The sequence below is a fragment of the Xyrauchen texanus genome, chromosome 38 (assembly GCF_025860055.1).
Source record: "Xyrauchen texanus isolate HMW12.3.18 chromosome 38, RBS_HiC_50CHRs, whole genome shotgun sequence".
NCBI classification, from domain to species: Eukaryota; Metazoa; Chordata; class Actinopteri; order Cypriniformes; family Catostomidae; genus Xyrauchen; species Xyrauchen texanus.
This window is the reverse complement of record NC_068313.1, coordinates 21,025,869-21,048,221: the sequence shown is the minus strand read 5'-3', so window position 1 is coordinate 21,048,221 and position 22,353 is coordinate 21,025,869. Positions and strand designations below refer to the sequence as shown.

At 38.8% G+C, this 22,353-nt stretch overlaps 1 pseudogene; it reads right to left on the bottom strand.

Annotated features, from left to right (window-relative positions):
* Positions 1–14,240, bottom strand: part of LOC127631755 (MAP/microtubule affinity-regulating kinase 4-like) — a 52,500-nt pseudogene extending 38,260 nt beyond the window's left edge.
* Between the last annotated feature and the right edge of the window lie 8,113 nt (positions 14,241–22,353).

Below are 22,353 nucleotides of genomic sequence, written 5' to 3'. Positions count from 1 at the left end.
ACCAAAACAAGCTCCTTGATCTGACCTTCTACCTCAAGCACGTAGACATAAGATGTAATCAGGATGACAAGCTTGACATGAGTACAGCAGTTATGACCCAGTTCTTACCTTCTGTAGACTTGTAGGGTTGAGTTGGGTTTTGTCAATTATTTTTATTGCAACCTAAGAAGACAGAATCACAGTTAAAAAAGCATCAGAATACAGCTGAGACATTGACTTAACAAATAAATTGCATATAAAAGGAACCTGATAAATTATGCTAACTGTGCACACCTTAGTAGGTTGATGGTATAATTGATCTTGGTCAAAGTGTAACAAAATTTTGCAAGCATATTTATGGATTTTTTCATCTGCCCCCAAAAAAGTAGAGCACAGCCCTACAGGAGAGTGTGCACTTTAACATGTTTCAACACATTGAGGAAGCCATCATGTGACGAGCCACTGCCTGAGACAAAGTAGAAGTACTTGAATGAGAAATTAGCTATACCTACAAGCTGTTAGTCAATCAGCTGAGGCTTTCACTCTTTCTTGGGCATCTATAATTATTTCCAACCTGTTTTTTACCACAGCATTTTCATATATGTGCTAGTCTTACCTCCCTGCCAGTCAAGATATGGCGTGCCAATTTCACTTTGGCGAAATTGCCCTTGCCTATGGTCTTGAGCAGTCTGTAGTTGCCGATGTGAGGCTGTTCATCTGAGCAAGAGGCGATGGAATTCCGACAACGGGCACCCAGCGTTCGACTTGACCATCCCGAGCCCTTCTCTGAACGACTGGCTGAGAGAGAGGCATGCTGGGGGAGCAAGAGAGGATGTCCATGCATTATGAATCAAAGCATGTTAAAATCAACATATACAATGGCACCTTACATTTTATATATAGTATAAACACACACACACATATATAGTACACTCATTTGCTATCGGCACAGCAAGAAATAAGGTCAAATATACTTTTTTTTCCAGAGTACAAATACATCTTGCGCACTGTGTACGTGATGCACATTTTTTCATCTTCTGCATTTTAAGTATAGTGGTGGTGATGGTGGTGTATAATGGATAATTGGTATACAGAGGATTTATATGTTCAGGGCTTTAGTGTTAGAAAACAGTGCTTAACACTGCTTAACACACATTAATATCTTAATCCATAGTCTTGAATAGCAGCTCATGAGGCTCATCAAAGGCATGCTAATCTCTGCTTTAATGTACACGTTTCAAATCTGGCAGTTCCAAGGTCTTAAAAGAGCATGGATGCTGTGGGGCATCATGCAACTCAAATCTGATCAATCCTGGAATGTGTTGTGACACTAAACTGTACTTGCACCTTAAAGGACAAAAGTATACTTCAGGTGTCTGCATTGCGGATAACTCCGTGCACAGTATGTGTGAAGCAAATTGCATCATCAGCACAGCTGCGCTGCTTGACCGCGCCACCTAGATTTTCTTGACCGGCGCACGTGGTCCTTAGCTGTGCACGTTGCTGACACGTGCGCTGGCTATTGACTGTACTAAAAGAGTATCACATAGAAGTTGAAGTGGGCATGTGTTAAACACATTTGTATTCGCTCGCGGTCAGAAGAGTATACTCACAAGGACAATGCGGTCAACCAGGTGTGAGCTGATCTGGAACATGCAAACTAAGTATACCTGGGCCTTTACAGGTTTTGATGCATGTGGCATTCTTAGACCAAGCATTTGAAGACCATTGTATATCTTTATGAGTAATGAAACAAAAACAGTGCGACGCGGTGTATGGATAAATATGTCCGTCTAGCACTTGTTTACATAGGAAAACAACGTGCATGGTAAACTTGAGAGTGTAGGTGAAAAGTTAAAGTTATATCTTTATCCCTGTATACACTATTTCAAGCACGTATTTTCCTCTTTCACTCAAACATAGACCTAACCGCCTGTCACCTACCCGTCACCTCCTCCACCCTCTCGCCACCGCCAGCGCCCACTGCCCCACCCTTTCCAAGCTGCACACATTGATTGTTCCATTGCTGCTCTCTGTCTGATTATGCTGGCAATTTATATGGGAGGATAGGGGGCAGGGGTATGGATGAAGGGGGTTTCAGTGAAGGCAATATGCAGGGGATGGTTTAGAATGGGGGAAGAAAGCTGCACCACACATTGCTAATGACAACAGAAAAATTTTGATAGATAATGCAGTTCAAAGCTCTGTTTCAAGCTTCAATCTCCATATTCCTCTCACCTAGCTAAACATGGTGAGACTATGCAAAGACAGGAACTAGCTAAACATGGTGAGACTAGCCAAAGACAGGAATTGTTTTCAACAAGACTTGTTTTCTAGCACTCTAGCTGGGCTGACTCAGATGTGAACTGTCATTAACTACTAGAGTACAGTTAAACCGAGCGATCTGATTTGGCTGAATTGAAATCACAGCCAATAGAAACCGAATTGTCACTAGACAAATTTTTGTCCAATCAGTAGATACACAATACTCCCATGACAATAACAATCACTGACAGTTATGGCAGAAGGTAAAGGCACTTTTTTTAAAGTATCTCTAGACATCTACATACCTACAACTCTGAACCATTTGACTATCAGTCAAACAGAGTCACTATTAAGGGGCGTTCACACAGGCTGCTCAAAGAGGCCGAAAGTCAGTTGAGTAGTAACGTCTGTTAGCAAACAACAGTACAGCGCCTTGGCGTTAGTGTGCACTGCATTAGAACCAAGACTTAGGCTTATTTAAATCTTTAAATATTTTGACAAATTTCCCTTAAGAAACAAAGCAAGCAAACAATTTTCAGAATACTATACAATAGCAAAACTCAACTCCAGAGGCCCACCCTAAACCAAGACATTAGACCTGCTCTCTGGGCAGCATCTTGCTTGTGGTAGGACAAGAGGACATGGTGGGGTTGAAATGGGTCAGGGTCAGTCCACCCAGCCACACATCCTGCTATTGCAGCTTATGACTTACTCCCAATATCCATTCCCATGTGTCCGTGTCCTGGCCTTTTTTCACTAAAGCTTTGCATTTGGTATTGCTGTAGATTCGTTTCCTCAGTGCTCATTTCTATCACAGTGTTTCCTTGAAATTAATAAATGACAATGATCCTGGCTTGTTGACAGCATGATATTGTGATGATGTGAGATAAAAGTTATTGGTAAACATGTGCACGCCCGAGGCAGGTGTGAAAAACCCTGCCAAAACTCAAACCTGCATGGTTTCCTGTCTTGAATTCTTGTAACCTCGTAACGGTTATCTGGTGTGGCTTCCACATAAATACTTGCAATAAAGAACTGTATGTTTTACTCGACTGGTTCAGTTAAGGTTTCATTGGTTGCTTGGAGATTATTTCTGTCTTTACTGGCCAAAAAAAGACAATGAGCCTCTCTTGAGCCAAGCAGGTTTTGACAGACAAAAAGCATAATCTAGAATACAAACTGTAACAGGCTATGGCATTCACAATGACAACCGGTGCTTTTGCTATTACTACAGAATAAAATTGACTGTACTTTTGTTGATGGGTTTTTAAATGCATCACATGTTAATTTCCATGGGAAAACATTATGTGGTTAAGTGAGGTTGGGAAGGGAAAACAAGATTTCAAAGTATTGCAATATTTAAATTCCATTCAATGCAAGTAGCTCCAAAAAGGACATAAAGGCAGCATAAAGGTAATCCATAAGACTCCAGTGGTTTAATCAATGTCTTCTGAAGAAATCTAATCAGTTTTGGGTGTGAACAGACCAAAATTAACTCCTTTTCGCTGTACATCTTGACATTACAATTCTCCTTGGCATTCGTGATTTCAAGCTTGATTACAAGACTAGCACCAAATTGGTCACCACTCACTGGCATTGTATGGACAAACAGACACCAGATCTCCATTAAAATATATTTGTTTTCCACAGAAGAAAAAAGGCATACAAGTTTGTGATGAGATAAGTGTGAGTAAATGATGATTGAATTATACTTTTTGGGTGACATGTTCCTTTAATCAAAATAATGACAATTACAATTTCAAGGGAAATAATAATCGAAAAAATATATAAATATATTAATAATAATCAACAATTGTAATTTTTGTCATAATAGTGGTGCCCTAATGTGATGCAAAAGGAGAATCACAAAGCAGTAGTAGCGAACGTGCTTCGAATATGTTCATAAGAGCTTGCAGTCAAAAGTGTATACTTTGAAAGTCAAGAGGACTTGACTGTGTGCAAGACGTAATGGCACATTGAAAAACGATGTATAAATATAGTGTAAGCCTTTGAGTCAAGAAACACTCAACTGACCCTTTTGCTAAGCCCCACCTTAAAAGTGCTTCTCACCAATTCTAATTTAGCAACTGATGCCCTGCTGCCATTACTCAGACACACGTTAGCTATTTTCCAATGACAGCCTATTGAAGTAATGTGTGTTTGAGTACCTTTAAGCAAGAGTTTATGCTTAAAAAAAGAGGTAAAACCCTTTGTTGCCAGTTCATTTGTAATAGTGACACAGGTTACACAGAGAGGATACCCGCAGTGTTTTTCTTTCTTTTTTTTTATAAATAATCTTTAAATAAATCTGAAGAAGAGCGTGATATGGATTATACTGTGTCAGCCTTCATTCGCAAATGAACATTTAACATCTGCAACGATGCCTACAGTTGAAGTCAGAAGTTTACATATAGTATACCTTAGCCAAATACATTTAAACTCAAAATAAAAAACATTCCCTGTCTTAGGTCAGTTAGGATCACTACTTTTTTGTAAGAATGTGAAATGTCAGAATAATAGTAGAGAGTGAATTATTTCATGTTTTTATTTCTTTCATCACATACCCAGTGGGTCAGAAGTTTACATACACTTTGTTAGTATTTGGTAGCATTGCCTTTACATTGTTTGTACTTGGGTCAAACATTTTGGGAACCTTTCCACAAGCTTCTCACAATAAGTTGGTGGAATTGTGGCCCATTCCTCCAGACAGAACTGGTGTAACTGAGTCAGGTTTGTAGGTCTCCTTGCTCGCATACGCTTTTTCAGTTCTGCCCACAAATTTTCTTTCACATTGAGGTCAGGGCTTTGTGATGGCCACTCCAATACCTTGACTTTGTTGTCCTTTAAGCCATTTTGCCACAATTTGGAGGTATGCTTGTTGTCCATTTGAAAGACCCATTTGCGACCCAGCTTTAACTTTCTGGCTGATGTCTTGAGATGTTGCTTCAATATGTCCACATAATTTTTCTTCCTCGTGATGCCATCTATTTTGTGAAGTGTACCAGTCCCTCCTGCAGCAAAGCACCCCACACAACATGATGCTGCCACCCACATGTCACAGTTGGGATGATGTTCTTTGGCTTGCAAGCCTCACCCTTTTTCCTCCAAACATAAAAATGGTCTTTATGGCCAAACAGTTCAATTGGTTTCATTAAACCAGAGGAAATTTCTCCAAAAAGTAATATCTTTGTCCCCATGTGCACTTGCAAACTGTAGTCTGGCTTTTTTATGGTGGTTTAGGAGCAGTGGCTTCTTCCTTACTGAGCAGCCAATCAGGTTATGTCGATATAGGACTTGTTTTACTGTGGATATAGATACTTGTCTATCTGTTTCCTCCAGCAACTTCACAAGGTCCTTTGTTGTGTGATAGAATTGCACTTTTCACATCAACTACATTAATTTCTAGGAAACAGAATGCATCTCCTTCCTGAGCGGTATGATGGGTGCATTGTCCCATGATGTTTACACTTTAGTAATATTGTTTTTACAGATGAACATGGTTAGCTTTAGGCATTTGGAAATTGCTCCAAAGGATGAAACAGACTTGTGGAGGTAAAAAAAAAAAAATCTAATGTCTTGGCTGATTTCTTTTAATTTTTCCAAGATGTCAAGCAAAGAGGCACTTAGCTTGAAGGTAGGCCTTAAAATACATCCACAGGCACATCTCTAATTCAGTACACCTTCTATCAGAAGCTAATTGTCTAAAGGCTTGACATAATTTTCTGGAATTTTACAAGCTGCTTATAGGCACAGTTAACTTGGTGTATGTAAACTTCTGACCCACTGGAATTGTGATATAGTTAATTAAAAGTGAAACAATCTGTCTGTAAACAATTTTTTTTTAAATTACTAGTAGATGTAGATGTCCTAAACAGCTTGCCAAAACTATATTTTGTAATATTATTAAATCTGTGGAGTGAAAATTGGATTTCTCCTGATGTGACACCTTTAAAGATAAATGGGACAGTGAAGCCAGACAATATTCCATTCCAATGCTTCTGAGAACACAGTCACAGTACATACATCCACTTAAATATAAGAGACACAAGCACCTCTTCTCATGTCAAGCATGGAAGATTCCTTAAGTGAGATCAGCAATAAGGAAGTACAGGAGGAATTAGAATGTGTAGACACTTATGCACTCATGTTGACAGTCAATTTCCTCTTTTTATGTTTCAACACTGATTCAATGTTTCAATCAGAATGAACTAAATGTCCACAGAAAGCAAAAGACAAATAACTTCTCTTCCACACTAGGATATTTTGGATGCACTTTAGATGATTTACCAGATTTACCAACTGGCAGCGTAAGGTGCAAGTGAAACCAAGATCATAGGTTCAAATCCCAGGGAACACACATACTGATCAAATGTATATCTTGAATGCACAGTAAGTCTATTGGATAAACCCATCTGCCAAATGTAAATTATTTAGTCATCATTGAAAGTGTTATAAGATGGTGTCATCTTCAACACATTACACCATGTAACAAGTTTTTTTTTTGGTTTCTGGGGAGTATGTTATTTCCTAATTGCTTATGCCTCAAAAGAATAGAAAATGGCTATTATTCCCCACACACTTTGCTTTTGTGACCATAATAGTGATATTTTGAAATGTACCTATTTTCCAGAACATTCCAGATAGATTCAGTGCTGAGTAAACTTGGAGTAACTTCTAGAACTTACCAGTAATATTAATAGTAGTATAAATACAGGAGCCCACCAGTTCAGTTTAGTTCCAGCTGCCTAAGTAGATTTTGCTATGTCTGCGGCCAATTTATCAAGACGAGAGCAAAAACGTACTCTGTAGAAGCATCTGCTAAGATGTGTGAGGCCTACAAGGCATATTTCGGCATGCCTGTCTGGGATCAAGACAAACCCTGAGCACCTCATTTCACCTGCGAGCACTGCAAAAAAAAAAAAAAAAAAAACTCTGGAAGGTAAGATGGACAATTGTTGCTCGGAATTTTATGTTATAAACTTTGTAAAAAAATTTAAATTGTAAAAGTTTATAATTTTATTCACCCATTAGTCATGGGTTAAATAAATGTATTTTTGTTGGATGGTACAGAGGGGAAAAGAGAGCCATGAAGTTTACCATCCCAAGATTTTTGCGGGAACCACTCAAGCAACTGCTACTTCTGCATGGTGAACCCTTCCACATGTCGGACTGGCAAGAATGCACCAGCTATCACGTATCCGGACCTTCCTTCATCCATCGCCCCGGTGCCACACTGCCATGAGCTCCCTGTACCCACTCCTCTCTAGAGCAGCCATCTTTAGAAAAGCAGCCAGTCAGAGAGCGAGGAAGAAGCTGTAGATCCAGATGGCAATTTCAGAGGTGGAGCCGAGGAGAGAAACCCATACTACCCCAACCAAAAAGACCTCAATGACTTGATTAAAGATCTTGGTCTCACCAAGTCCAATACCAAGCTTTTGACGTCTAGGCTCAAGCAGTGGAACTTGTTGGATGAAAGTGTGCAAGTCGCAGATCAGAGGAAGTGTCACCAATCTTTTTCTAGCTTCTTCACCCGTCAAGATGGGCTCTGCTTCTGCCACAATGTGACCAGTCTGTTTGAGGCAATCGGAATCGCTTGTAACCAGAACGAGTGGTGCCTCTTCATTGACTGCTCATCCAAGAGCCTCAAAAATGTGCTGCTCCATAATGGTAACAAGTACCTGTCTCTTCCCCTGGCTCACTCAGTGGACCTCAAAGAGGATTACAACAGCATCAAGACCTTGCTGGACGCCTTGAAGTATGACGAGTACATTTGGGGGCTGATTTACAGTATAATCGTAAATCTCGAAAAACGAATCACTTCTAAATATTTTGTAGTAATTTTTGTATTACTTTAGTATTAGTTCATTTGTATTCATATGTTGTTTTTCTGACTTTATGTGAACGAAAAGACACAAATTTGCCTATTTTCTCATTGGAAAAATTCTCATTCTCATATTTCAAAATATCACTGTCCTGGTCACAAAAGCAAAGTTTGTGGTGAATAAAAGCAATTTTATATACTTTTGAGTGATAAGCAATTAGGAAAATTGTGTTGCACAGTGAAGACCAAAAGTATGTGATGCCAATTGATCCTTTTATTTTTCAACCTTGCTATTTCCTTTGAATAGTATGTTACAATGTGATGGGTGCCATTTTGACTAAACGAAACCCGACAAATGCCCATTAATTCGTTTTCAGCACATATCCCCCATAAGATGTTCTGTTCTTCCTTGTTTTGCTGACTCAGACCTCTAGACAATCCTTGGCAATTTGTATTTCAGTGACAACATCTTTCTCTGCCTTAAATGGAATATGCAGTCACTTGCAGGATTTGTGTTTTGTTATCATCGTTCCACTCTTGTTCTGTGGCTAGACAGAGAGTTTATGTAACTTTGGGGATTGGTTAATCTCTGTAGATGCATTTTCTATTGTGTATGATTTGTGCTCTTGCTCTCCACCTTATTTTCAGTCTCTTCCTGTTGGCTCCAAAGGATCTCGCCATGCATTTATGTGGCATGCCACGCTGCTGTTGGCAGGGGTTTAATGCTGGATAACTACACTAAGGAAAATAACTCTTTGGCTAAACTTGATTAAATCGAAATTAGACCTACTATAGGGTGCAGCAGAGCAAAAAAAATTTTTTTTGAAATGCATAAAGATGTAACCAAATAGTTGGGTGTAGGGGTAAAGAGTTTCTCACTGAAAACTCATATTGATCGACTATTAACCTGTGTTCCCCTACATGTCTCTGATGGTTGCAGTCCTGGCTATGCATGGTTTAGCTTGGAAACTTGGGCAGCATTCTGTCATATAGACCTAGCTGCAAATTAATCATCCACAGATAAAATGCTGTAAATGTGCTCAATATCAGCTAGGTAGAAGTTTTAAAATGAAACTAAGCGATAGCCGTTTACCCTGTAGCTACATGTCCTCAATCGTTGCTTTAAATTTGTGACACTAGTGTAAGGGAGGGGCATGGTGTTTTTTCTTTTTAGTTAATGTTTAGTTTGTGAATTAAATAAATGTTCCAGTTTTAATATAAGTTAACCTCAAATTACCACAAGTTAAAATTTGGACTTGTCCCTTGAAAAAAAGAAGCAAAAATTGCAGTAACAGAAAGGCATTGAAAGTGAATGGGGACAGTCAATAAAGGTTAAAGGGATAGTTCACCCAAAAATGAAAATTCTCTCATCATTTACTCACCCTCATACCATCCCAGATGTGTATGACTTTCTTCTGCAGAGCACAAACTAAGATTTTTAGAAGAATATCTCAGCTCTGTTGGTCCATACAATGCAAGTGAATGGTGGCCATAACTTTAAAGCGCCAAAAAGCACATAAATGCATCATTCAATTAATCTATATGACTCCAGTGGTTAAATCGATGTCTTCAGAAACGATGTGATATGTGTGGGTGAGAAACAGATCAATAATAAATCAAGCAGTTTTTTTTTTACTAATGTATAAATCTACTTTCAAACAGCCCTCCTATGCACATTCACAAGAGTTATTCTTCTGTTTTTTGCTGATTTGCATTTTTTGTGCATATCATCACCTACTGGGTTATTGTGCAAATATGATTTGTTTGTGCTGTGTCCGAATATCCATATTTCTCTACTATATAGATTGCTGAAACAGTATGCCAATGGAGTGGTATGTCCCGGATGACCCGGATGACTTATTAGTTTTGGCGAGATTCTGAAGTGTGGATAGACTGGACACTTAACGATCCCATAAACCCTCAGGAGCTGAGACGACATCACATTCAAAACACTGGTTTTAAAAGAATGGCAATTAACTGCCAGTCAGATGGCTCTTCTCAACTGTAAGGGCTATACCAAGATAATTGTTCTGTGTGCTTAAATATAGCTTATTTAACAAAACCAAAGCAGATCATTTTCGCTGTTGTTGTTCTTACGCTAATATATGCGGGTAACGGGTCAACGCCCACATCCCCAGATGATGCATGTCTGAAATAAATTCATACTACTTGCATGCACACCTAAAAGAATATACTGTGTAGAAAATCTTTAATTTGTCTCGTTTACATTATGAATTAATGACGCTAATGCGCTAACATGCTACAGGAGGCCATAATATGCGGCGGTTACACTCTATTATTGTGATTTATGATGACACTGATACTACTGCAAATATGAGTGTATAAAAGTGATAATGTGCAGAACAATGATGATAGAGGCATATCTTACTTCAGACAAATGTGTGAATGGCTTTTGCTGCAGATGGCAGATGTGTGATTGGGCACTTGTGAGTTCTTTTGAAGATTTGATTCCTTTAGTTTAGTAGACTAGAAAAGAATCACTTGACATGGTCTTGGAAAATATCTCTAAGTGAACCATCATACAGATGTAGGTACATTTGTACCAGCTCGCTAATAACTCTGCACATTGATTTGTTCATGTTGACTCATTTTGACTCACTGAACAACATAAACAGAATTAGCCTTCAGCCTCAATGTAGGTGGAGCTCCAGTTAACACCTATTTATCACGTGAACAGTAAGAAGGTGTTTAGCAGCCGATAAGAATCTTTCCTCATAGTTCGCCCAGCGAGCTGTTACAAACCCAAGTGTGCTGCACAAGCCCTCAAAAGTGAAGCCAAAACTTCTCGATCGCTCCCCCCGGTGACTGGTCCTAGTATAGGTCATAAACCCCGCCTCCCCCTGTTATTCAACGGGATGTGAGACCAAATAAACAATTAAATTACACTTCACATATCTTTTTTCCAAAGATAGTTTCTGTCATTTACTGTAGTTTCTATCACGTTGATATAATTTCAAGTGTTTGTTTTCAAAATAAGTTTGTTTTTAGTTGCTATAAAAACGGTGCTGTGAAATCATGATTGACAGCTGTGATTGACAGGTTCTCTGAGCGAAATAGTTACTGAAGCACCAACAGACTTTTTTCGGGATCTTCGGAGGACTGAGGAGATTTGAGCTTTAAATTTAATATCTAATTTCTATAATTAATTATTTCACACCGTCATAAGTGCAGGGGCGTGTGCTTGCGATTGATTCAGAGTGAGGCCTTGATTTCGCGGCTTTACTTCCTGCTCACTACTGATCAGGTCTGGACCCGAAATCGCAACTGTGCAGACTCAAGTCCCAAGATGTCAGCGCCATATCGCAGGCGGCTTCAGTTCTTACCAATGGAAAAGAGCGAATGTGCGTCGTCCATCTTTTTTTTTTACAGTCTATGTTACAAACCATGGAAACGAATGCAATGAAAACTTATTTTCGGCCAAATATTGTTCTAAATTACGTCACAGCCGTTCGTTCTTCGATTTCGTAGGAAGTATATAGAGACCTTAAATGATGAGATACTTTTTGGGTGACTATCCCTTTAACCCTTGTGCATCAATTAAAAAAAGTTACACATAGGTTCATTATGGACAAAAATGGCCATGTCCAAAAACTGTCATAAAAATATCATAGATTTATAATTTTTTCCACTTTCACTGACATAATTTTTTTAACCAGCATCAGCTCTAATCATAATGACCAAACATTCATTCATTTTTAGAATTTTAACCCTTTAAACGCTGGTTTGTTTACATAATGCCACTGTTGTTTTTTTAGGAAAAAATTAAAAATAGTAATTATTTTCAATTTAATAGATGCTAAGCAGAATTTTTTTTCTTTGATTATTAGAGCCTCGGATAGGAAAATGATTAACAACAACATTCATTTTGATGCTTTCATATTTTTTATGCAGTATCAGATTTTAAAAAAAGCTACCACTTAGGTCCATAATGGACAAAAATGGCCATGTCAAAAAGTGTCATAAAAATATTATAGAATAATATTTTTTCTACTTTCACTGACTTATATTTTAACCAGCATCAGTTCTAATCATAATTACCAAACATTCATTTATTTTCAGAATTTTAACACTTTAAACGCCGGTTTGTTTACATAATGCCACTGTTGTTTTTTTATAAAAAATATAATAATTATAATTATTTTCAATTTAATAAATGCTAAACAGAATTTTTTTTATTTTTATTATTAGAGCCTCAGACACATACAAACCACACTCTGAAATCCATACCCACACTCACACAATTATATATTCATAATGTATCTAATTGGCTCTATAATATGCATAAGCCAAAAACAGCAGAAAACAACAACAAAAGCGATGATATGCCAAACCTGAAAAAAATGGCACGATATGATAAAAAATATTTATAATGTAAATTTTGAAGCCTTGCTAACATAATGAAAGCATGTTAAACAAGATTGCATAATTTTATAGTTAAATGGCACTGGGATTAAAAATCGCAGTTTTAATGGGTTTCAATGTGCCATTTTTGTCCAAAACGACGCTAAGAGGGAGTATTTTGTGTAACTAGTGCAAAAAATATATTTTTTAAAGAAAATAGGGTGAAATATTAAAATTCCAATAAAAATTCACACCTGTGGAAAATTTTATGCAGTTAGCATTAACACAGACAAAGTTATCAAAAAAAACTAAAACTGAAAAAGCCAAAAATGTCCACAAGGATGCACAAGGGTTAACAATACACACAGTTTAAAAAAAAGATGTAAACATTAGCTAAAGGTGCTACTAACATGATTTAAGTGCAAAAATATGTAATTATCGGCGTTACAGCGTTCACCAGAATACATGGTTCACAACTTAACGTCGTTTTAACAAAGTAACAATGTTGGAGATAATTTACACAAATTATCTAATAAGCCATTTAATCACACTAAAATAATGTTAACAAGTATACTGTTTGAAACAATACGTATTTAATTTTAATGGACTGGCACCATTCACTTTCATTGAATGTGTTATATATATATATATATATATATATATATATATATATATATACATACACACACACACGCATACACAAACATACAAACATACATACATACATACATACGAGGTATTTTTGTGGTAATCAACACTATGCCACAAATTCTGTCAATTAAATTAACTTATATTGAACCAGGAACATTCAAGACTGGAATTAGAGACACAAGAACAGTTTGATTGCAGTCTCAAAAAAAAAAAAGACTCTACTAGCAATTATAGTTTCGGCAAGATCACTTGTAGCTACGTTTCACAGCTCTTGACGCCACTTACGTCAAATATCAAATGGCTCGTTAAGTTGAAGTAAATGACGAAACAATGCTCTTAACTTACGTGGTCTGCATTCTTTTCGTTCCCGCGAGAGGACATCGTCCCTGGAGCTTCAGCCTACAGCAATACTGGATTAATTTCAGCGACCCGCTGTATATTTACTAATTTAATCAGCACCGACAGCAGTCATACACCCCTTCGCAGCCGAGCCAGTATCGTGAGGCAATCGCTGCCCTCTCCAGCCACCAGTAAATCTCACACGATCCTCATTTTCGACCAGATTTACTGGATGGCACGTATAATACTGGCGATTGAGACCAAAGATATGAATGGGCTATATGATGCTCATGTCTGCGATGTTTTGGCTAGCCCGGAACAACAGATCATTTCTCCTTAACTAGTGTCCCCATATCATGTCCTAATGAAGCGCCGATGAAACCCCGTGAGTTTGTAGATCGAGAGACCGAAAGAAAACAAAAGTGGAACAGAAAAATGAGAGAAAAAAACAGAACTACCAGATCGTCAATTTTTAGAGCCAGCTTTTTTCAACGAGTCGGTGTTGTCCAGAGCAAAGGGGAAAAAACACTCCCACGGACGCAGTGTCCCCTTCAAAGAGCCATCTGTGTACATTTCCAGGAAAAAAATATGAATGAATAAATAATAACACCATGAAACAGCGGCTACACTATGAAACACAATATATTATGCGTCTCTCGAGCTCAGTTCCGTCGTGTATAGAAACCCTCCAAAGGCCAACGAACAATTCCCTTTTCGGAGAAACGGAACGTTTCAATGCTCCCAAACAGTATCAGATTAAAACTGCACAGTCGCTGTAAAATGTTCATCCCCTGCAGCGTGTGACACTGGCATCAAGGAAGGACGTCAGGAGAAAGAATAGACTGGGCAGGGCTGCGGCGCACGCTCACACACACCCTTCCCCCATGGTCCTAAACACACTGTTCATTCATTCATGTAGCAGAGCCAATGTGAGGTACACAACAGGGTTGGCAAATATGGGCACCGCTCCACCACCTGGTCGCTACACGCTAATACAGCCTAGAACTCATTTGAAACCTTTATTTACAATGTATTTGTTTAGATGACATGTGTCTGTAAATGTTGAAGAAGGGTCTGCATGGTTAAATGTTTCTCTAAAGTTTTGGAAATGCTTTTGATGCTTTTATATTTAACTCAGTATCGACCATAAATATTAGCTAATGGATAAGTGGAGGATCTCAAGAGAATGTTATATTGTCCTTTCTTCTAGGATCCAAAAATGAAGGTTCCCAGAACGTTTTGGGAACCTAAACTGTTTGCTGGGTGGCCGTTCACACCGAATGGGTTTTGCATCCTTTTTAGGGAAGACATCTGCTAGTTGACATCTTCGACCATTATACGTTACACTGTTTTTAGCATCTCGTGTTGAGTTGTGCTTTTAGACACTTTGTCAGGATTAAAAAGATGCCAACTTTCATAAAATGTCAAAGCCAAAAATGCTTCTCGAGACACTTGCGTTATGTTCTTTTTGTCCTAGCTTTTGTAGCGCAAGAACATGTTTGGCCTAAATGACTCCTTAGTGTTTAGACATTTTAAGCTTTAGTGAAGTACATAGGTCTGTGGGAAGGCACTGGTGAAATGTTTGAGAACATCTATAGTCCTGCATTAATTTGACCTAAAATACATACTGATGACTTATTGAATATGGTTCATTTAGCTCAACCGGTAGAGCATGGCGTGCGCTAATGTAAAAATCAGCTTAAGCTGGTAGCTGTGTTTTGGAACATGGTAGCTGGTATAAGATGGTCCAAGCTGGTCATAAACTAACCAGCTACCATCTTCCAAATACCAGCTTGAACAGCATGCGCTGGTATGACCAGCTTGGACAAGCTAATTACCAGCCTGGACAGATCATGACCATCTTAAACCAGCTACTAGCTTAAGATGGTTTTTCCACCAGCTAGCAATCCCAAGATCATGGTTTCGATTTCTTGGGAACACACAAACTGCTCAAATGCATTATATAGTCCTATATATTGAATGTGCACTGGAAGTCCCTTTGGATAAAAGCGTCTGCCAAATGCATGTACAATTATTAAGGTGTGGCATGGGGGGCTCGTCACCTGGGCTGTAATTACTCTAACACCTGTCTCTCATTATAGTGATGGCAGAGGGAGACCTAAGGCTTTCCAGAGCAGTAGAGTGGAGGGAGAGACAGGTGTTAGAGTAATTACAAAAATGAAAATTCTCTCATCATTTACTCACACTTATGCCATCCAAGATGTGTTTGACTTTCTTTCTTCTGCAGAAGATTTTAAGAAGAATATTTAAGCTCTGTTGGTCCATACAATGCAAGTGAATGGGTGCCAAAATTTGGAAGCTCCAAAAATCACATAAGTCACCTTATAAGTAGGGCTGTCGATTTAACATGTTAATTCAGTGCGATTAATTTTATTAAAAATAAAGCGTTAAAAAAATTAATCGCAATGCCTCCGGACCGTAATAAGGAAGATTCCTGAGAAATACAAGCTTGTAGTACCACCTGTTTACTCCAGAGGACAGTAATTGAAATTTCAGCTGTGTGGCAACACACAGTTTATTACAGTGAACAAAACAACCATCCAGCAGACAGGACAACACAGACATGCGTTACGTTCTTGTGTTCAAAACCACTTGATGGAGCGCAAATTTGAACTAAGAGATCTCAAGATGTGTTCTGTATTAAACTATATTAATCTTGATACAGTGACCTAAAAATGTATGTTGATGACGCAACACACCCGAGATGCTACACAAGCATGTCTGACGCAGGTGTAGATTGACGGGTCCTTAAACAAGCCCTCATAATAAATCTCGAACTGATTGACAAATTCACTTGTGAAATGGATTGCTGTGAACTGTATGCCAATGATTGGCTTATGATCAATTATATGGTAGTAAACAATAATAAACATTGTATTCTAAAGCCGCTTTTTGTATGGCCTTATCAATGATTAACTCTTCTGGTACAAGAATGTAATGCATTTTAATTATCTGAATATCTTACAATATATATATATATTATTTTAGAATAAATAACTACAATTCACCAAAATTATATTTTCTCATTCTAAAGGTTGTAGTAACTTCCCAGATGATAGATGGATTTATTGCAGGATAGATTATTACATTATCATCAATTATATAAGTACAGTAATCAATTATTTGATTGTAAAAATCACTAAAATTCACAAATTGTATTTTCACATTTTAATGGCTGTATTTTTTATTTTATTTTTTTATAATTTTAGTGATTAAGTAGTAAGTCCTTTTATCCTCTAAAATTGATTGCTGTCCTTATATAATTTATCATATTGTAATAATATCACCTGTAGTATTTCTGTGTGTCCTCTGGGAAGTTATAAGAACATTCTGAATACGAAAATGTATTTTACAGTTTATTTTTTCATGTATAACTTGCACGTGAATTTAGCGCAGTGAGTGGAGTTTTCAGACGGTCCCTGCGAAACCGAATGTCGAACGTCAAACTTTACCGCGCTAAATCAGTGAGGCCAACGACATCCATCCAGCTGGATAGTGAGTATGGGGCGATAAGAGCAGGCAGCAGCGTCATTGTCGCAGAATATTGAACATATGATCAAAAACACTGTCAAACAGGGTACGGTTGTTATACTTGGTAAGCAATTTGACAACACTGTAGTACATATATGAAGTGCATCAAAAAGCGTGCTGGTTAAGATACCAGAAGACAAGCTAATCCAGCCCGGGCCTGAGACATAGCAGCGAAACCCTTCGGGTTGTGTAACAATGTGAATTGTGGCTTTCTTTAGGTCTTGTGAATCACATCATTTAAAAATATTTTGGCATCTGCCAATGGTTTTGGCACCTATCGCAGTGGTTGATGCTTGTCCTAATCCCTGCAAATGTGAAGAGACTGCTCCTATTATCTGTTCCGAAAGAAAGCTTCTGGAGATCCCTCATCTCCCTGAGGGTACCAAGATATTGTATGCTACACATCATTTTATCCAGGCTCTCCCCAGAGAAGGGTTTGGAAGAATTGACGATTCTCGATCTCACCAAGAATCACTTACATTTGTCACTGACTTCTGAAACCATTTGGCAGAACATGAGTAATCTTACCAAGCTATTTCTGAGTGAAAATGAACTTCAGACATTAACGCCAGGACAATTTCAGGGACTAGTGAATCTTCAAGTGTTAGACCTCAGTAACAACTACATTAAGACTTTTCCACGGAAACTTCTTTATGGTCTTAACAGCCTTCAAACCCTTAATCTGAATTTGAACCAAATATTCAGTTTATCCTGTGGAGTCCTGGATGGAGCTCCTGCTATTATGGACCTCCAACTAAAAAGTAATAATATTGAAATGATAGAGTTAGATGTATTTGAAAACAGCACCAACCTAGCTAAAGTCTATCTCTCTAAAAATAATGTGAAACATGTAGGCAATGGGAGTTTCAGGGGTGCCAATGGGCTGGAAAACCTTGATCTTAGTCGAAATGGGCTCATTGGCATACCTTTTGGTGTCCTACAGGACTACCCAAGTCTCACCAGCCTCCAACTTCAGAAAAATAATATAACTTATGTTCCTGATTATGTTTTCTCTGAGATTCCTGCATTGAAGCATTTGGACTTGAGTCATAATGCTCTTGTTTCTTTGACTGACAGTTCCCTAAGAGGACTTTCCCAGCTAGGTGCATTGGATTTGAGTTCCAATCAGTTGCAGTTAGGAATAACTTCATATGTGTTTCAAGACTTGGGGAAACTCAAGAACCTTAACTTGTATCACAATCATCTGATGTCACTTCTGAATGGTGTGTTCAACAATTTAAGGATAACAGATCATCTCTGCAATCCCACTAGACCTATTTCATCCACTTTCAGTATTATGTGATCTACAGTTGGATAACAATCACATTTCTGAGCTCGACTCGAACACATTTATGAAGTTGGGAAAACTTAAGTATCTTGACCTTAGCAACAATAACCATGTGAGCATTCCCTCTTCCAAAAGACACATAATCTGAGGGATCTAAATCTGGAGGAAAATAATATCAATGTGATTTTCAAATCATCCTTTGGAGGACTGGAAAGACTGTGCACTCTGAGGCTCAGTCTATTATGATGGACTTCAGAGGATGAACAATGTACTTATATGCATTTATGACACCTCAGATTTTGTGGATGAGCAAAACTCTTTCCACATTTGTCACACATGTATTCCTTCTCCGCTGTATGAATGTGCTTGTGAGCTTTGAGAGCATTAGACTGACTAACTCCATGGCCACACACGTCCCAGCTGAATGGCTTTTCTCTGGTGTGGATGTGCTGATGTCTTTGGAAGTTTCCTAAGGTGCAAAAACCTTTGCTACACATGTCACAACTAAACGGTCTTTTGCCAATATGTGAGATCAGGTGAGTCTTAAGGCAAGTCTGTTGACTGAATTTTTTCCCACATACTGAGCAGCTAAAGGGCTACTATGCTGTATGAATGTTCTCATGAATTTTCACACATCCTGCACTCTGAAAGGTCTTTCCACACACACAACACCTGTGTTTGGTGCTCATGGCGTGTTTCTGCTGGTGAGATTAAAAGTTGCCGATAGAACCAAGAGTCTCTCCACATACTGTACAGGGGACAGGCAGCTGCTCTGCATGAGATTGGAGGTGTGTTTTTCATTGAATTTATGCAACCTGAGACCACCCTGCATACAACACAGATCTGGCCATTTTGTCCTGCATGCTGTCCCTCATGCACCTTAAGCAACAATTTCTGTACAAAGGCAAAGCCCTGAGGACACGTTTTTAATTTGTGCAGTTTCTCACCGCTGTAAGTTTGTGTGACTTCAATGAATCGACTTCGTTCAACTTCGTCAACATATCTGGCAGGTGAATGGCTTCTCCCACGTATGGATTCCCAGGTAGCGATGTAGATTGTTGTGAATACCAAAGCTCTTTCCACATAAATTGCATGTATGCATCATCTCTCCCGATCAGCTGTTTCTTGAGGTAATAAACTTGAGGAAAATACAAGTAAAAGATTTGTCTGGACGATGAATCCTCTGGCGATTCTTTAGCTGTATGTGTTCAGTAAAAGTCTTGCCACACAGATTGCAAATATAAGGTCCCTTGTCAGCATGAAGCTGGCAGTGCACATCCAAACTGAGTTCACCGGTAAAAAGCTTAACACACTGTGAACAGCTAAAGGGTTTCCCAGCTGCTACGTATATACAACCTGATGAGCTTTTAATAGAATAAGGGAGTCCATTATTTTCTACAGTGATTACAGCTTAACTGTATTACTTCTCTCCCGAACTGGCGAATATTTGCTGAATATTTGATTCGGTGCCGGACGACAGGTCACATCTCCCCCGGTGGATGTCAGCGAGCCCTCCAACCCCTGGTAGATGGAACTGCTCCTCCCCTTCTCAGAGGATGGCAGCAGTTCCTCCAGCTCTCGGCAGCAACCCTTCTGTCCCCATGCAGACGACTGCGGCTGCTCCTTTGGGTAGACGGCAGCGGCGAGGACTAATCGACAGCACCACCCTCCTCCCTCCCAGGTTTCGGTACTAGTGTAACAGTAACGGACGAATGAGGAGGCAGCAACTGGCTGAACAATAAATGTAAAGTGTAATGATGTAAATTAACTTAAAACAACCTAAAAAATAAAGGAACACAGACACACATGCAGCGTGGCTGCATGCGTCTCTCTCTCTCCCGAACTGGCATTTCCAGCACCCCTTTATCTCACTGATAAACTGATTCAGCACCGGCCGTGCACTTTCAGGTCATCTATAATTTCCTGTTAACATCTCACAAGGACAGCAATTTTCTCCTCGGAGGCTGCAGATTTATAAAGGACAATAACTCTTGAAGGGACAGTTCGTCCAGAAATGAAAATTGTGTAATCTCTTTACTCATGTTGTTCCAAACCCATATGACTTTCTTCTCTGGAATACAAAGAGAGTTATCCGGCAGAATAGTAGACTCACTGTTCCCGTTCATTGCATATTCTTTCCATTCAATACAAGTGCATGGTGATTGAGAATAACATTCTGCCTAACATTTCCTTTCGAATTCCACAAAAGAAGTCAAGTAGATATGGGAAAACTTGAGGGTGAGTAAATTATTACAGCATTTTTATTTTGGGGTAAACTAGCCTATTAAAGCCTTGCTCTGAGAGACATACTTTTGTGGATGAAGTAATTGTAACAATGAACCTCACCTTGATTGAGACTTCTGTAGTGACCAACTGTCTGTTAAATGAGCCTGTTGTTTCTTATATTTTTTTGTACAGTCTTCTGCTGTTTCTCAACTTAATTCAATATCGTTTTCAGAGCTTCATGCGCAATCTGTCCAGGAGTCAATTTAAGACACTGAAGCGCAGAGAAAAGGCAGCATATTTTTTTATCCACGGGTGCCTGTACTTACACACAGTTCAGCTGGGTCTGAAATATATCAACGAATCAATTTATATCTGTGAGAAATACAATCATATTTTATTGAATACATTTGAAAATGAGATTTGAGCTAGTCAATAAATAAGCTTACGACTTACACTGGCAGCCAATTGTTTGGAATAATGTACAGATTATTCATGCAGATTATTAATTTCCAGATTTCCAGACTATTTTCAAGTTATAAAATGCCCCATAAAATCAAAACCAATTTTTCTCCTTGATGGCAAAAATTATTTCTGACCCTGCTGACTAGCCTGATCATTTGGCTTGGTTTGGAGGGGATTTGTGCACTTTTTAGCTGTTTAGGGTAAACCAGCTTAACACCAGCTTAACACCAGCTTGTCCAGGCTGGGACACCATCCAGTTAAGACCATCTTAAACCAGCAAAAGACCAGCCAACAAGCTTAGGCTGGTTTTAGCAGTTTTTTCAGCAGGTGTGGCTTACGGAACAAACGCAGCATGTCAAAAACACAGTCACTTCTGTACATCTACAGACAACTCCAGATTTGTTGACTCGTTTGTTGTTCTTTCTGTCAGTCGAGACTTGCCAGATGAAGCTTTCCCAGCTAACACACGATGTACCAGTTACATAATTTTTTCATACTTTTTGGTAATTTCATGACTTACTTACTGGTAACGTAACTACAACGTCGCAGGCCCATGATTTCATTACCATTAAATGACCAACTCACAACGTCATCATTACGGGCTCCTAATGTTGCAAGATAACCAAGAACGTTCCAGTTATGTAATATATTCGTAATTTTGTGTGTAAATGTATGACTTACTGGCTATGAGACGGCAATGTCCCAGGCCTGTAATTTTACCACCTTTCACGTAATAACTCAAGACAAATTGCATTTGTTTGTTTTTGTTGCTGTAGCAGTTGTATAACACCAAGTTTTGTACTTCTGTACGTGTGGAAGACTAAGAGGACAGTTACGTTTTACAAAAAGGGGTAATATGAAATAAAATATTAATAGTAATGTATTTCATGTATCCTTTGTTTTGTATGCATTTGCTTTACAGTCTCAGATGAATAATTATTTGGACATAAAATTTTTGAATCCTCTGCTACAGAATACAAAGCACAATTTGGGAGCCCGACATGTCAAATTCCTATGCTATGTGGAGGTCCTCTGGATAAAGACAAAACACACACACACACACACACACACACACTGTCAAGCATGGTGGTGAGAATGTCATGGTCTGGGGCTGCATGAGTGCTGCCGGCACTGGGGAGCTACAGTTCATTGAGGGAACCATGAATGCCAACATGTACTGTGACATACTGAAGCAGAGCATGATTCCCTCCCTTCGGAGACTGGGCCGCAGGGCAGTATTTCAGCATGATAACGACCCCAAACACACCTCCAAGACGACCACTGCCTTCCTAAAGAAGCTGAGGGTGAAGGTGATGGACTGGCCAAGCATGTCTCCAGACCTAAACCCTATTGAGCATCTGTGGGGCATCCTCAAACAGAAGGTGGAGGAGCACAAGGTCTCTAACAT